We start from the raw sequence: 16237 nt of genomic DNA on the forward strand, positions 1-16237 counted from the left end.
GGCCCATGCTGGATTCGAACCGCGATTACCTAATATTTGTAACGTGTATGTTTATCGAATTTCAATGGCCCGTTGATACTTGAGTAACTATCAATAGTATCACAGAGACAATAATTATTACAGAGAAAAATAAAACAAAAAATAATTTCCAGGATACATTTATTAAAAATCCATAGCTACTTACACCAATCACCAAAACCGTATTCGAAGATGTTCAAAAAACCCCCGTCTATCGCGACGTGAAGTATGCTCGCGTCCCCTCGACTTGTACTCGCGGTACTCATTTGGTACTCACTCAGTACTCACCCGGTACTCACTCGGTACTCGTCAGTACTCACAGGTTCTCACCGAACACTACAGTTGTCGCCGGATCCCTCTTCACGCGATGAAGATAGTGCATGTTCCTAATTTTCAGCCGCCCCTCGAAAAACCTGGTTCGGACAGAAAATATCGAGTTTCATATTCGGAATGCTTTTTTCGTCGTTTCGGGCTAAATGGAAATGGCCAGTATTATTCTACTTGTTATGGCTTCTTTTTTTTGGTAAATGCATTTATCGTAGATGGAAGCGATATTTTTCAATTGATCGTTATGAAATTTTGTATACATGTTGACAAAGGTGATATAGTGATTTGTAGGAAAAGATTACAGCCATAGCCGTAGTTGCGGACAATGGGTTCGTGTTATAAAAAAATAATTATAATTACTTAGTATATAAAGATTTCTCTTAGCTCTTATTATTGTAGATTAACTTCAGATATTTACTACTTGTTTGAGAAATGTAGGCAAAACTTTATCTGGCACAAATCTACAAATTATTTAAATGTTACAAAAGGAATAATCATATCAAAAGAAGGCCCTGGTGAGTCCTCTTTATCTAAGCCCCTAAAATATTAGTTAGTACTTAATAAATATGAATCGTATCTAATCCGCCTACCCTAGACAGAACGCTTTTCCACTGGCGATGAACAGTTTGGCTGTTATGGCTGGTGGCAATTAGATGGTATCAGCTTATACCATGTAGTCAGATGTACCTGAAACAATAGTAAATCGATCAATAAGTAGTTTTCATCAATAATAATACGAGTAGGAAGTACCTAGATTTTGTTTTAAAAAAGCAGCTCAATAGGTCACACTCGTTGATTTTGGCACAGTACTCTGGCATAGATTCTATAGACGTATATACGGGACCACCAATCTATGCACTATTCGCAGAAAACCATCATATTGGCTATATGAGCCCCGGGTGAGAGCCTTTTCCCCATTTGTCCGGCCAAGTAGGTAATGCCATCTGCGTTAATAACCCGGGTGCTTCGGTTTAGCCGTCAAGTAGTAGCCAATACAACATTTACATCGGTATTGAAAAAAATATAGACCAGGTGTATTATGCAATTTGATATACGACGAACGACGACGACGGGTTTTGATTTTTGACGAAGCTTGTGCGGAGTTTATTATGTATGAATTGAATATGCCTTCCCTTATTTTATTTTTTAAATATGAATGTTGGTACTGACGAAGCCTGTGGTGGATTTACATTCTGTTTTTTTATTATTATTGTTTCTGAATGAATATTTATATATTTGATATACGAACCCGTCACTTTAGACAAGTATTTCGAATTCCTCAACCGCAACATACCTGCACAACATATATTCCTCATCAGTATAAAAAAGCTATAAAACGAATACCATACATACACACAGTTGTTACTATGATATATTATGACTTATGGCAAAGAATGATAGCGGCATCATTCCTAAAATCACGAATAAATATAAGAAACAGTTATTGAAACCTACGCTTAGCCAACATAACTTTACAGTTCAAATAATAAACAACCAGCCTACAACATCTTTAATGACATTTCAATAGGGTTAAAAATAGTCAAGTGGGTTCAAAACTAAGTGAAAGTTGAGACTGTGTTACCAAATGTTTTCGAGTCTTTCTCACGAGCTTCTCACGCTGTCAGTGATTTATCTGCTGTGGTACCACGGTACGTAGGCGTGAAAACTAGACATCTCGTTAGTCTTAGGAATGTAGAATCGATAAAATAATTGTTTAAGTTTGCATGTTTGTGTATGCATCGAGAATAATGCTGTTGACTGTGCAATCACAGGATTACTTAGCGAATGAATTAGCATTGTATTTGAAATAATGGGTTTCATTTACACGAGGAAGGAGACTATGGTATTGCTTGTTGTAAACTTTGTAGATAAAGTTAGTATGCAGTAGTTTCTCTTTTGTTTTTTTAACCGATTTCAATACATGTTAAGCCTTCAGGTTACCTACTACTTACTGATGTAAGTACTTACGAAAAACATTTCCGCTAAACAATTACAACTTAGTAGTTACATGAGCATTAGGTCGCTGTGGCTGCTCAATAATAACCCTGAAACCAAGTTTGAAGAGCTTGGTTTTTGGGACTTTTAAGCCAAGAGTGAATAGGCACTATTTGAGTTTGCGTGCTGCACCTTAGACGACATCGCTGCTTAAGACCAGGCTATTACGTGATCTCTCTCTCTCTCTTGGTCCGTCCCTCATATCTGAGGATCGTGGTCAGCATCAGGGTTGCACCTGGAGCGTATGATCTGCTTCCTCCGGTTCCTGTCCAGCGCTTCCCTTACTACTGTGTACAGTCATGAGCAATATAATGTACCCACTTTAGAACTCTGTCGCACTAACATAATATTTGACATTTAGTGAGACTTACAGTTAAATTTGTCAAAAAAGTTAATGTGACATGGTACCAAAGTGTATACATATTAATGCTCGTGACCGTAGAACTTGGATGACGACGAGTCTTTCACTTGATCAGTCCATCTAGACGGTGAACGACCACGCGATCTTTTGCCTTCATTACGTGGTCTTTTTGGGTTGCCTTCATACCCACTTAAATCTCTAAAAAAAACATCTCACAGCCCACGCGATAGAAGATGAAGAGATGGCGCTGAAATTAAACTTCGTTTGCACTCAAACTCATAGACAGTGGACCGTTTGTTAAGTTCAATATATACGCAAGTAGTGGACGTTTACGACGCGTTTACAAAGCATCGCAGTGAGTTTTCAATCTTTCGTCTATTCAGTAGGACAGTAATGTTTGTTGGTTGATGGTTGCTCAATACTGTCGGATGCGACTACGGTTTGCAACTTGACATTATTATGAGCCCACGCGCTTTGCATTGTACTGTGCTGCGCTTGGATTGGTTTAGTAATTTGCATCATGGAACAGTAAAACTCGACTTCTTCCTGATACAGATAATAAATCCTTGCGTATGCATACATTTTGTTGTTAGAGTGTTATTTTATCATAATTATTATGTTATTTATTTTTCACTTTGCTCATCGTATATTTTCTATACTGTAATGTCAAAAATAAACACTGCATAATGCTTCGATTCAATTTTAATTTTTTTTTTTTTTTATAATGTATTTGCTTTGATACACACACCCATATCAAAGATACATACATAAACTCACGCCTATTTCCTGCCGCGGTAAGTAGAGACTATTCAATTTTTAATTCGATCCTGAAATACTTCTCTTGCTTCCTCCACATTCATCAATCGTTACTTACACGCATGCCGAATCAAAGTAGATCGTACTAAAGTTTTTTTAAGGACGTCTCCAATTTGGTCAATGTACATCCTACCAGGTCTAGTTATAACAAGTAAATAATATATTATATTTTTTAAAACTTTTATATCCACATGCATCATTACGATTTTTTTCAAATCACATGGAATGTGGGTCGAGCAGTCAAGTAACTGCACCGTTCTAAACAAGTCACAGAAACGCTTTAGCAGTGATTATCACCTATGTAACCGGCGTGGGCGCATCCAACATGCTTATCGATCGTTCCTAAATGTTCACACAATGCTTTTGGTGTATTTCGTAATACATTCTCGTTACTATAATGTATTTCGTTTTCGTGAGCTTTGAGAGTAGGAATGCACTGTGTACGTACAAGTATTGAGCACATAATATACTTGGGTTATGCACATACATTTACATAAATAAGTATTTCAATACATAGTCACCATAAAGGTACTCCTACGTATATATCGCACTCACGTGTCGTGTTCACAAGTACATAATATCTACATACCTGCTTAATAAACCAACTCCTCGCGAGCTATGTTTGAGTTCCATGTAATAGGGGACGAGCCTATTGCCATTAACCGGGCAAAAATTGTAGAAACTACGTGATATCAATTATCTATAATCCAAACATGAATTCAAACACATAAAGTCAAATTCCGGGGTTCTAACCAGTGACACTGCGATGTTAGTCACGCGTTCTCTGAACAGAGCTATCACGGATTTCCTAAAAGAATTTCTACTTAAATAAAATTTTAATCTTCTGTTATTCAGAGAAAAATAATTATCATCTGCCCATTTTCTCTAACAACAACGAAGATTTTATCGCGCCGGATATATTTTATTTATTTAATTATCGAATAATTCCAACTATAAGTTACCATACACTCACACATATGGCACGCCACACGGTACTGTGATGTGCCTTACTGGCCGTGAGTTAGTTTATGGTCGATTTATATTTGAATTTTTAAATTTGGAATTGTTTGAGAATAAGTTAGTTGTTTTTTTCTGAGGCTTTTTGGCAGGAACGTGATCGAAATGGTTGCTTTCTTCATTGAATAACCTAAATAATTAATATAAAGTGGTGGTTTATGGTTAATGATCCCATTAAGTTAGTCGGAAAACATTCACGACAGTGTTATTATATCGGAATATTCAATGAACCAAGTTTACCTATCTATTTTTGCTTCGTGGCAAGAAACCGCTTCATAACTCGAAAGTTTATGCGGACTTTTGGGTAAATTCGTTTGGGGGTTCGGAGTATTATTCGTCGTCATCACCTTTCATCATTTTATTAATCATCATCAAGAAAAACTACATAAGACTTGGCTGTATGGGCATAGTTCCCTTTGCCTTGCCCTTCGGGGAAAACCAAAACAACATCTCTATTCGAGCTGTCAATTTGTCTTCGGAGGTCCATCAGATGTCCAAAAGGAGTTTTATTCCCTTTGTTTGTCTCATCATATCTTTGTCTACTTATTGAAGGGAATGCAACGTTATCCGTATCTGTGTATTACCCCCAAACGTATAGTAACTTCTTACCCGAGATTTCTTATTCGCAATATAACACAAGGAACAATACCAACCAACCAATACCTATAGATACCTTTCGATAGGCCGATCCAAGGATTCGGAGTGACGGAAAAAAATGGGAAAATTCCGCGAATGGGAGAAAGGGTGGGCCCACATATTGGAGTGATGTGAGGGCGGGGCTTAAGATGCATGTTACGATTTACGCCCTAAGGAAGTACACTGACTGAATACGAAAAACATACATACATAAACTCACGCCTATTTCCCACCGGGGTAAGCAGAGACTATAGAATTCCATTTGCTTCGATCCTGACACACTTCTCTTGCTTCCTCCACATTCATCAATCGCTTCATACACGCACGGCGGTTCAGAGTAGATCGAAAAACAAATAACATAATGTATTTAAACTAGATATCCGATTTTGAGTTGATTACGACCCATGGTAGCCCACTAAGTAGAACGCTTGCTCACTTTGAGGTCGCAGATTCGAATCCAACACCGGCCTAAACCAATGATTTTTTTAATTCACGTGCTCAGGTCAGACAGGCAGTTGCTTCTGTAAAAAACCGTACCTGTCAAATCTTCAGGTTAGGTAAGCGGACCCTGTGAAAAACAGGATGACGCTAGGGAGATGATGATTAGATTTTGAGTAGAAAAACCTGACAAAATCTTCGGGTTAGGCAAACCGACCCTGTGATGTTCTTGAGGTTCAACTGGGTTAAAGTTTTGATCTATCTATAGATCAGTCAGTGATAAAAATGACATGGATGTTAATATCTAAATACCCGTTTGAGATGTGTTTATGAAATTTAGAGTGTATGTGAAATAGTTTTTTGAATTATTAGGGGGTCAAAAGTGGTTCCAAATTGTTCGTGTATATATTACACACGCTGATGCTCGCCAGCTCTGTTGCTTGAACTTGGCTTGATACGCTACCGCGTGTCTAGATAAAGAAAATACCCATAACTATCCTGCTGCTGGAAGAATACGCAGATTGAGCGTTCAAATACTCAGGTAATAAAAATTTATACTGTTAGCAAAACCTACTTGCACCAAATCAATTCATTCAAGTATTTCTAATTATTTCCATCTCCCCCCTCTATGGTTTTTAAACGTAATGGGGTCACAAGGGGTCAAGTTCATCGCCGCTTCATTAGGGGAATCGATGCTCTACACAGAGCTACGAAGATTATGTAAATTAGAAGGCGATGCGGTTGGTCCATTAATTTGACAATAAATGAAAATGACACATATTTTCTGTTATATAGAATTTAGTATCTCTAATTTTTGAACCTTCGGCTCTCTTATTTGGCCTAGTCAATCATGTCAAAAAAGATAGATAGATAGAAATATGAATAACCGTCTATACTTATTGTACTTATTGTAATATTTTATGATTTAGTCTAACAATTTAAAAAAAAAACTTTATTTTTTATATTTTGTTATTTTTTCTTGACCATGACTTTTTGGGGGTGGAGGCCTGGAGTCCTAAAACACAGGGTATCCTAGTTTAGGCTCCAGCCTCTACAAATATTATATTTTTGTATGTATTTATGTATCCATGTGTTTTGTTATTTGTAGAGGAAATAAAGATTTTACTTACTTACTTACTTACTTACCAAACATTAAGTTCACGAGTCCTGTGGTTTTACTCACTGTCTTTCTAACAATAGTGCTGATTCATGCAAACAGTAACTTAATTTTAATTTATTTAGCATTTCTATAACTAGCTCTGACTCTGTCTTGCACTCGTCGTAAGTGAAGGTCGGTACTATTTATAGAGCTGTCAAACTAAAATAAAGTTAAGTTCATTTCTGTCGGAATCGGCATCAATGTTTGTCTAAATTAAAGGTTACTTTTTTTGACGTAATTTATTGTAGATTTGCCGCAGATGGCATTAACTACTTGGCCGTACAAATGGGGAGCGCTGAAGGCTCTCACCCGGTATAACGTTTAAGACAACAGGCCTGAGGGTGCCCAGTTGGGCGCGAACCTCGGCTCAGGGCGCCGTCTCAGAGGAAAGATATTTGAAAGAATTAATCGACCCTAGTGTGTCGATAGCGATAAAAGGTTACTGGGAAATAAAAAACATAATATTAAGTATTTTAAAGGGACTTCTTCTTGTTTAACTCTTGATTCCTTTTTTAAAGCACATCCACAACTGTTCTTACATCCATGGTCATGCGCTAGTGTGAACTTGTTAAACAGTGCCTGGTGATTTATTAATATTGGACTTTAATTAACTTGTAGAAATTTCAACTTTACTAATAGATGATAATAATGCTCACATAGAGATTTTCATACATAAGGAATAATGACCAATTGTGTCGTGTAAGGTAATAACATATTAAATAAATTATGAAATTCTAATTAAGTACTAAATAAATACAGATGCGAAGTAAACGATCTACCAACATTTACATTAAAACTTAGTCGATAAACAGAAATATGTTTATAAATACAACTTTAAGACATTCTATAAATATGATGTGTAATACATTGATCATTTTCGAACGCGTGTTAGCAAATTAATGACTAAATGTACTTACTAGGAAAGAAAAAGTTGCACAAGTTACTTAAAGTCATTAAAATGTTTACTCACTGAAGAATACTTTCTTAACTAGAATATTTTACATACTAAATACGTTAATACATAAAAAATACGGTTGTTAATGTGTATACAAAATAAATAAACTCACGAAAAAGTTTTAATGTTAATTTAATTCATAAACGGTAGAAATTACGGGAAACATTTTAAGTACTTATTCGTTTTAGACGGTATTTTATCATGAACTTTATATAATATAAGCTCACGACTATATCGACTAACGACTATATCGCAAGATGAACTAAGTACCCACACCTCACCGAACTTTCTGTTAGACAAACGTGATAGGTGGAGCGCCGTATCGCCGTCTATAATGGCCTAGCCAACCTGTGTTAGTGAAAACATCATGGTCTTTACAAATGTAAATTGTAAAGTATGTAAAAATGTTTAGAAGAATCTTTACTATAACATTTTTTTTTGACGAGACTTACGTGATTTGCCGCAGATGGCATTAACTACTTGGCCGGACAAATGGGGAGCGCTGAATGCTCTCACCTGGTATAACGTTTAAGACAACAGGCCTGAGGGTGCCCAGTTGTGCGCGAACCTCGGCTCAGGACGTCGTCTGAGAGGAAGAATATTTGAAAGGATTAATCGACCCTAGTGGGTTGATAGAGCGATAAGCGCTGAATGAGGGATTTACTATAACAGTAAAACTATTACTGTTTTAAACTTTACTATATCAACAAAACAAACGATATCGTAAAACATCAGCGTTCAGACTGATCTGAAGAAAGTGTTAGTCTAGCATAGGGTGACCATAGAGTTGGGACACCGGCGGGAATAATAGACAGAGGGAGAGATAAGAATGTTGCAAAACGACAAATTCAAAAAAAAATTAAAGTTATTATTATTGGATAAATGTATATATGGTGTAAGAGAATTCACGAATAAGAGAATTCTAGTATTAAAAATATAATAGTACCCAGTAAGCCAGGATCGAATCAAAAAAATATATAACTGGAAAACATGTCACAAAAGCAGAATACGATTTCTCGGAATACTTAGGTACTTACATAAAAAATTAAAATAATATAATTAGACATAAACGTAAAAGAAACTTATAAAGTATTTTTTTCGTTTGATACAGAAGCAATAACACATAATAAGAATAAATGCAAGACAATTCAACATTTTAACGTTTACTCGATCTTTTCATATATAAAAGTTTCTTTTTAAATAAAAAAAATGTCTATTCAAAAATGATAATTCTCCAACTATTTAGTCTTGAGATAACTCATAAAATCGGGACGAGTCCCAAAAACCCCAGATGTAAGGCAACCCTAATTAAGCAACATTTTCTTCCACACATCTCTTGCTTAAAACTACAATCTAAAATAATCACTTTTATAGCAAACTTTTACGGAGGAAAATAGTCCAATCTTACTTGGTGGTTACGACATTTTGGTTGTATGAGTATGTTTATAAGAACGTATGAAGGGATGAAGTGTCGTGCATGTGAAGGGGTGTGGGGGAGTGTGTGGGACTATGTGGGTGGTCGCGAAAAATCGCGATTTTTCCACATACTCGCCTACTATTGGCGAAGACGTTTGGGAGTAGTCTATAGGTATTATGTAGGGTCACGAGCATTAATATGTATACACTTTGGTACCATGTCACATTAACTTTTTTGCCAAATTGAACTGTAAGTCGCACTAAATTTCAAATATGTTAGTGCGACAGAGTCCTAAAGTGGGTACATTATATTGCTCATGACTGTACAGGTACGTAGGTAAGCTCATATTATACTATCTATTGGTTGTGTGATACGTTTATGTGACGTCACAAGTGAGTTTTGAAGTGACAATAAGATAGGAATGAATAAAAGAGAGTAAAAGACAATAAAAACAGCCTTTTTCTCCCATCAGGTGTCTCTAGTGTCAAGAGTTCTTAAAGTTTAACAGTTCCCCATACTATTTGAGTAAAGAAACGTAATTTTTTTGGATATATTTTTACACTATAACCCTTAGTGCATCGTTTTAACTACAAAACACAATGGTGTTATATTTTATTCCCTAAAAATCGGAAAGAAAGTTACTTAGAAAAACTTATTTTCAATCAAAACTGCCTGTTACCAACTGATGGGTCCTTTTCTTTTTCGTAAGTAACTCATTCTTCAGATGGGATGCACTCCACGTAGCTCGACATTTTATAGCAATTTATCACGAATTTTAGCAGTATGGAGAACTGTCAAAATTTTAGTAACAGTGCTGCCACCTACAGTTGGCCTTGTAGTTTTTATCTTTTCATTAAGTGTTCTATTCATTGATGTCTAATGGCCCCGATTCCTGCAGACACCGCCTAATTTTATTTTAAGTTATATCCATCATTTTCATATCCGTCGAAAAGGAAAGGGACGGATGATTCACAGATCTTAATTTTAGGAAGAATGAGTAAATGAATGTGTCGGGTTATTGAGTGATGTAAAATTTTTAGACGGTTGGTTTAGATTTGTGCTTAAAATTGACGTGTGTTCCATAAATTTTATGCTTGTCGATTACCCGTCCCTTTCCTTTTCGGCGGATAAGAAAATGACAGATATAACTTAAAATAAAATTAGATGGTATTTACAGGAATTAGCACCATTATGTTACTATATTTAGGCCTAGATGAATTTATATAGTGTCCAGAAGGCACTTTTTTCGTGGTTAGGTATACCTATAAGTCAGTTCGAGGTCTACCACGCGTCATTTTGATAATAAAAATCAACAACAAGACAACAAAAAAAAACTTTTTAATAACGATACAGAGATATAATATGGTAAATATTATATCTAGCTCGGGAACATGAACACATAATTATGGATACAAAATCCTCCCTCATTTTCCACATCTCATCTCAATATTAAAAACCTCTCAGAGCTATCGAAGTGATTTCATATTCGCATTCTAAGTAAGTACACCTACTACTATTAAAATAAGATAGGACTGTCTGTCTGCCTATACAATTATTTTTTTATTAAAAACTTATATTGCATTGTCACTGGTTAAAATTCCGTCCCCGTTCAAAACTACTTAATTCGACTTTATGAGTTTGAATTCATGTTTGGATTATAATATCATCATCATCATCATCAGCCCATTAACGTCCCCACTGCTGCGGCCCGGGCCTTCCCTATGGATGGATAGGGAGATCGGGCCTTAAACCACCACGCGGGCCCAGTGCGGATTGGTGGTTATTAACGACTGCTAACGCAGCCGGGACCAACGGCTTAACGTGCCTTCCGAAGCACGGAGGAGCTCGAGATGAAAACTTTTTTTTTTTGTGGTCACCCATCCTATGACCGGCCTTTGCGAAAGTTGCTTAACTTCAACAATACGCAGTTTAGAGTATTTGTGCCCGGTTAATAAGTTAATAGGCTAGCTCCCTATTAGGTACATGGGACTTAAACATAACTGGGAAGGAGTGGGGGGTATACTATACACCTCTGCCTACCCCTTCGGAGGCACAGGCGTGATGTTGAGTTATGTTGAACTCAATGTATAGGTGCGCGGGATGGTGTAGATTTTTTTCTTTCATTCAATAAGTACCAAAAATTAATATTTAAATAAAATTAATAACTGAAATTCAAACGAACAAAGTCGCAGGCGGTTACTTGTAAATTTTTCATAGCCAAAGATGACATGTCACTCCACTCATAATTCCTGCTCTATATCATATCATTTTCCATCTTATTACTAAGAGCGGAAGGTACATTTATGGATGATAGGCGCAACAATCCTCCTTACAGATTCCATACGATTTCACCGAGTAATGATTTGCTTTGTAATGAGGGAGACGCAATAATATTCAGTAATCAGGGATGGATCTAAGCTTTATGTGGACCCCAACAAAAATAATAATATTAATAAGAACAGCCGCCGTGGTCTAGTAGTTAGAGCGTTAGGCTCACGATCTGGAGGACCGGGATCGATTCCTGATGGGGACATTGTCGAAATCACTTTGTGAGACTGTCCTTTGTTTGGTAAGGACTTTTTAGGCTTGAATCACCTGATTGTCCGAAAAAAGTAAGATGATTCTGTGCTTCGGAGGGCACGTTAAGCCGTTGACCTCGGGTATTAGCCGTAAAAACTCTGCTCCATACCCCCTCTGGTTGATTGAGGGGAGGCCTGTACCCAGCAGTGGGACGTATATAGGCTGTTTATGTAGGTAGGGATGTGACGACCCCATCGCCCCCTAGTGAATTCATCAGCAAACCTGGTGAATTCAACAGTGCAATCTCCACAAGCCAGCTTGTGGCGAGCTGTTCGTGAGTGACGACATCACGGAGTTGAGATCCCCCGAGAGTCGGTCAGATATTCCACTGGCCGGCCGGAGTGGATCCCAACGGGGGCCGCATTACTCTTACCTCTGGCTTGCCTTCATTGACCGGCCAGAGTGGGGTGTTAGAGCTATACGCTTGCAGGGTGGAACTGAAATTTGCATAAGACGCGGGTAAAATTCAGAAAGCGGTGTACACCTCTCGACACCCTGAACTGCTCACAACCATGACATTTACAAACACACACATCACACACTTCATTTCACCACAATACCGCCCCCATTTTCTATCGCTCCAGACAATGGTCCGAATAGTACGGCCCTGGACCGGGCGCCAAGGTAAGGAAACTCCAATCATACACCGCCTGGGATATGATATAAGGCATTATTAAAATCCGTGAAAGAATCAATATATTATTGTATTGTATTGCATTGTTTATGACTGAGAATGGACCTGTAGGAAACTTTAAATTGGACGTTTCGTTTCTCGCGATAGTTTATTGTACTGTGACATGAATTATATTTTAGGTTTAAACGCAACATTATATTGGTGGGCCGTAAATAATGCATAATACGAAAAGGTGGTGGTAACTTGGCTGATGCCTATGATATTTAGATAGTAAAAAAACATCTGTGCCTGTATAAGCCTAATCCACACAGAAGCGGTACGGCGGACATAAAATAAACAATAATATAGACGGGACATTCTCCGCCCCGCACTGATACTCGCTTAAAACGAGCTTTAATAGTCAGGGGTACATTCATCATATGTTTAACTAAGTACAGTCATGAGCAATATAATGTACCCAGTCTAGGACTCTGTTGCACTAACACATTTCACATTTAGTGAGACTTACAGTTCAATTTGTCAAAAAAGTTAATGTGACATGGTACCAAAGTGTATACTTATTAATGCTCGTGACCGTACCCACACCTCATTGATACTTCTGTTAGACTGACGTGATAGGCCGTATTGTCGTCTATAATGGTCGAGCCAACTGTGTGTCTTCTTTTTGTTATTTAATAACAAAATAAGTAACACTTTCAGCAAACTGGAAGACAGTTTGTTGGCGAAGTCATGCACTCATTACTTAAGTATATCTATTACAGCAAGTTGTAAACTTAATTCTTAATATGCTTCAAACCTACTAACTGTTCAATACGTTCATCAAATGAGAACTATTATGAAAACTGCACTTAAATTGTTGCGAGTCTGGTACCGGGCTTCGAACCGGGGCGCTCCCTGTTTCGGAAGCAACCCCCTAAACTTCAGGATCACAGTGACTTTTTCGAGTAAGTATACATAATTCCTTATACTTACAACTAAAACTGAAAATGCTAACAAAAAAATGGAATATAATTAAACAGAGCAACTTACATCAATTTATTAAGTAACTGTGAGAGAAAACATCCGACTTCCGGAGTTTGATCCGGTCCATTATTGCGTCCATATATTATATCCGAGAACCCGGATAATCTACGAAATAGAGAATGAGAATTACTCGTACCTCGTTTTAATATTCATAATATATTAATAACTAATAAAATAATAATATAGGGTGTTAGTGACATCGTAACGAATACTGAGGGGAATGATTGAGACCATGATCCTGAGTTGATAGCAAGTGAAATTTTACGTCACCAAAGTATGGAACTGAAAATAATTAAATGTTCATGAATTTTACGACAGGAAATTCCGCTTGGTATCAAATCCGAATCATGGTCTGAATCATCCCCGTCAGTATTTGTTACGGTGCAACTAACATCCATTCGCACTTGTACGGGGTGTAAGTGACATCGTAACGAATACTGAGGGGAGTGATTCAGCTCATTATTCTGAGTTAATATCAAGTGGAAATTTCGTAAATGCATAGAATTGAAAATAATTTAAAAAAACAAAAGTTTATGAATTTTCGACGGAAAATTCCACATAATATCAACTCAGAATCATGGCCTGAATCATCCCCCTCAGTATTCGTTACGATGTCACTAACACCCTGTATACTTTTTATCTCGTTTCTAGCACAGAATGAAATAGGCACGTAAGTAGGTCAAGTTGCGTTAACTATTCACTCTGGCCCTAATACAGTACACGTGGGCAGTAGAAGACTCGAATAAAACATGAACAAAGAGTGCTAACAGAAGCTCGACGCCCAGTAGGCACTCATTCACCAGCTCCATTTATTTTACCAGTTTGACACGCTGATAAGTAGCGTTGGCGTGACACGGCCAAACTACAGTACTTGTACCGAACAATACTCGGAACCAGCGGCATACAACCTCTATCTCATTACTGCCGACAACAGTTGCATTAAACAAGCTCCAACCACTCACAAAGGAGGTTACATTTTTCATAAAATACTTGTCAAAATGCCTCCCACATTCGGCCTGGGGCCACGTCGTAACGAGAGCCCGTGTATGGAGACTCTTAACACGAAAGCCACTCGACTTCACCCCGCCCTGTCCCTCTCTACCGCCACGCGAGAAACAGAGAAGAAATAAATTCTACTCTTCATCATATTTTTCCCTTTACCACCCTCGCCATCTGAAGCGTTCTTTTACATAAAAGAGGTTCTCGAGAAAATAATAACGGGACTGCTCAAAGGGCACCCAACTTTCCCTATTCCCAGCTTTGATTTTCGACTTCGCAAAGAATTTTCGAAACCACAAAGGGAAATTCGCCGACGATATTAAGCAAGGATTTAATTTCCAAGTTAATACATTTTCTACCTGATCCAATAATTGTTTGCTTGTAAAAGATTTTATGGGCGATAAAACGGTTTTCGAGAGTTCGCCTTTCCGCGGCTCTTAAACGCAAATTGGATTGAGTGCACAGTTTACAAATTACTCGGTTACATGCGAGCCCTATTTGTACATGTCTCTGTACAAATTATCCACCCACGTTTCTTTGAAATAGAAATTACGAACAACTTTTGTCGTGTCGATTTGAAATTCATGTTCCTTCGAGCACTTCACCGATCAGTTGGGCTAAGCTTGTTGTTAAATTTATTACGGCGAGAGAAACGGAAATAAATTTCTATTTCTCGTGAATTTGAATGAGACGTGGCACGTGTAGCGGACCAACTTATAACTAAGGAGAAATAATTCCCAAGTGCCATCAGGCGGAAGGCACTCCAATCAACATTACCTGTGAGCGCTGTAAGGCCCGCGCGCCGTCATCCCAACATATCTCCCATAACTCGAGCGCGAAAACATTTTCTGCTCGAGTTTTTCTTCTACGAGAGATTTTATGAGGACAAATGACAAAAATACTCAACGTTTCATTGTGAAACTTGGGTACGGCGAACATTTTTCTGCGCCCTCAGTGCTTCCCTATACATGTGTACAGAAGGGCGAAGTTATTTGCCTTCGCTTCTCTTCCGTCCATTTACCCCTCCCCCGGCCCCCGCACTTCCGGTTCCCATATTCCGCCTACCACCCGTCGCGGCCCAAACGACGACCAAAACTTTTCCCTACCGCGTCGAAATAGAATTGCGATTCGAACACCGATTCGGTCTCAATTTTTCTTCTACCTCCGAGAGTAACGTGACATTTTTCGCGAAGGAAAGAATTGGAACTTTGAGTTCAGGGGACACATTACAGATTGGAACAGAGCGTGTGTGAGTTTAGGTCCGTTGGGAAGCAGGGTAGCGTAGTGGTGCCCCCCGACCGTGGACCGTACGAAAAACATATTTTTCAGATAACGACAATGAGAAAGGAAAATATTCAGATGAAAATTCTCCGATACGCGTCGAGTGCTCCCGCGTGGAAGATATTAAGGGGCGGGCGTGTGCTACTTAACGATATTTTTCAACATGCTTTACTTTTATTGCTAACTCACGGCTCGATATCGGATACCCGTTTGTCGTATATCAAAATTCTTTAACATTAAAATTTCTAATTCACCACACAATGCCTGAAAGTCTGGAGTTAAGTTTCTACGCCAGTTGCACTTTTGAACAATTTACGAGTAGTTTCTCCGTTCCTTCAATATTCTCTGAAACAAAGAGACTGACAAATTACAAAGGCAATAATATTCTGGAATTATTATCCGAACAATGTCCCAGTGGGGTATTAAGTAACACGATATTAGCATCCCTCGAGTGGAAAAGGACGGATATATTATTGACTTGGTTAATTGGAGAGGGACAGCGACAGAGGGGGCGATCTTGTCTAAAGGACATTGGCCTCTGGGGCACGCGACCGTTGATTCGAACTCCTTTTTAATTCTTT

General features: G+C 38.0%; 1 long non-coding RNA gene across 1 annotated transcript in view; it reads right to left on the reverse strand.

Moving 5' to 3' along the window:
* Positions 1-204: 204 nt before the first annotated feature.
* The window catches only part of LOC126372598 (uncharacterized), a 40682-nt gene continuing 24649 nt past the window's right edge, over positions 205-16237 (reverse strand). The window contains exons 2-3 of the long non-coding RNA XR_007567189.1: positions 936-1032; positions 205-431 (exon numbers count right to left, since the gene is read on the reverse strand). This is a non-coding gene — a long non-coding RNA (uncharacterized LOC126372598). The remainder of the gene's footprint in view (positions 432-935; positions 1033-16237) is intronic.

Source organism: Pectinophora gossypiella, chromosome 14, assembly GCF_024362695.1.
Source record: "Pectinophora gossypiella chromosome 14, ilPecGoss1.1, whole genome shotgun sequence".
In the NCBI taxonomy this organism is placed as follows: domain Eukaryota; kingdom Metazoa; phylum Arthropoda; class Insecta; order Lepidoptera; family Gelechiidae; genus Pectinophora; species Pectinophora gossypiella.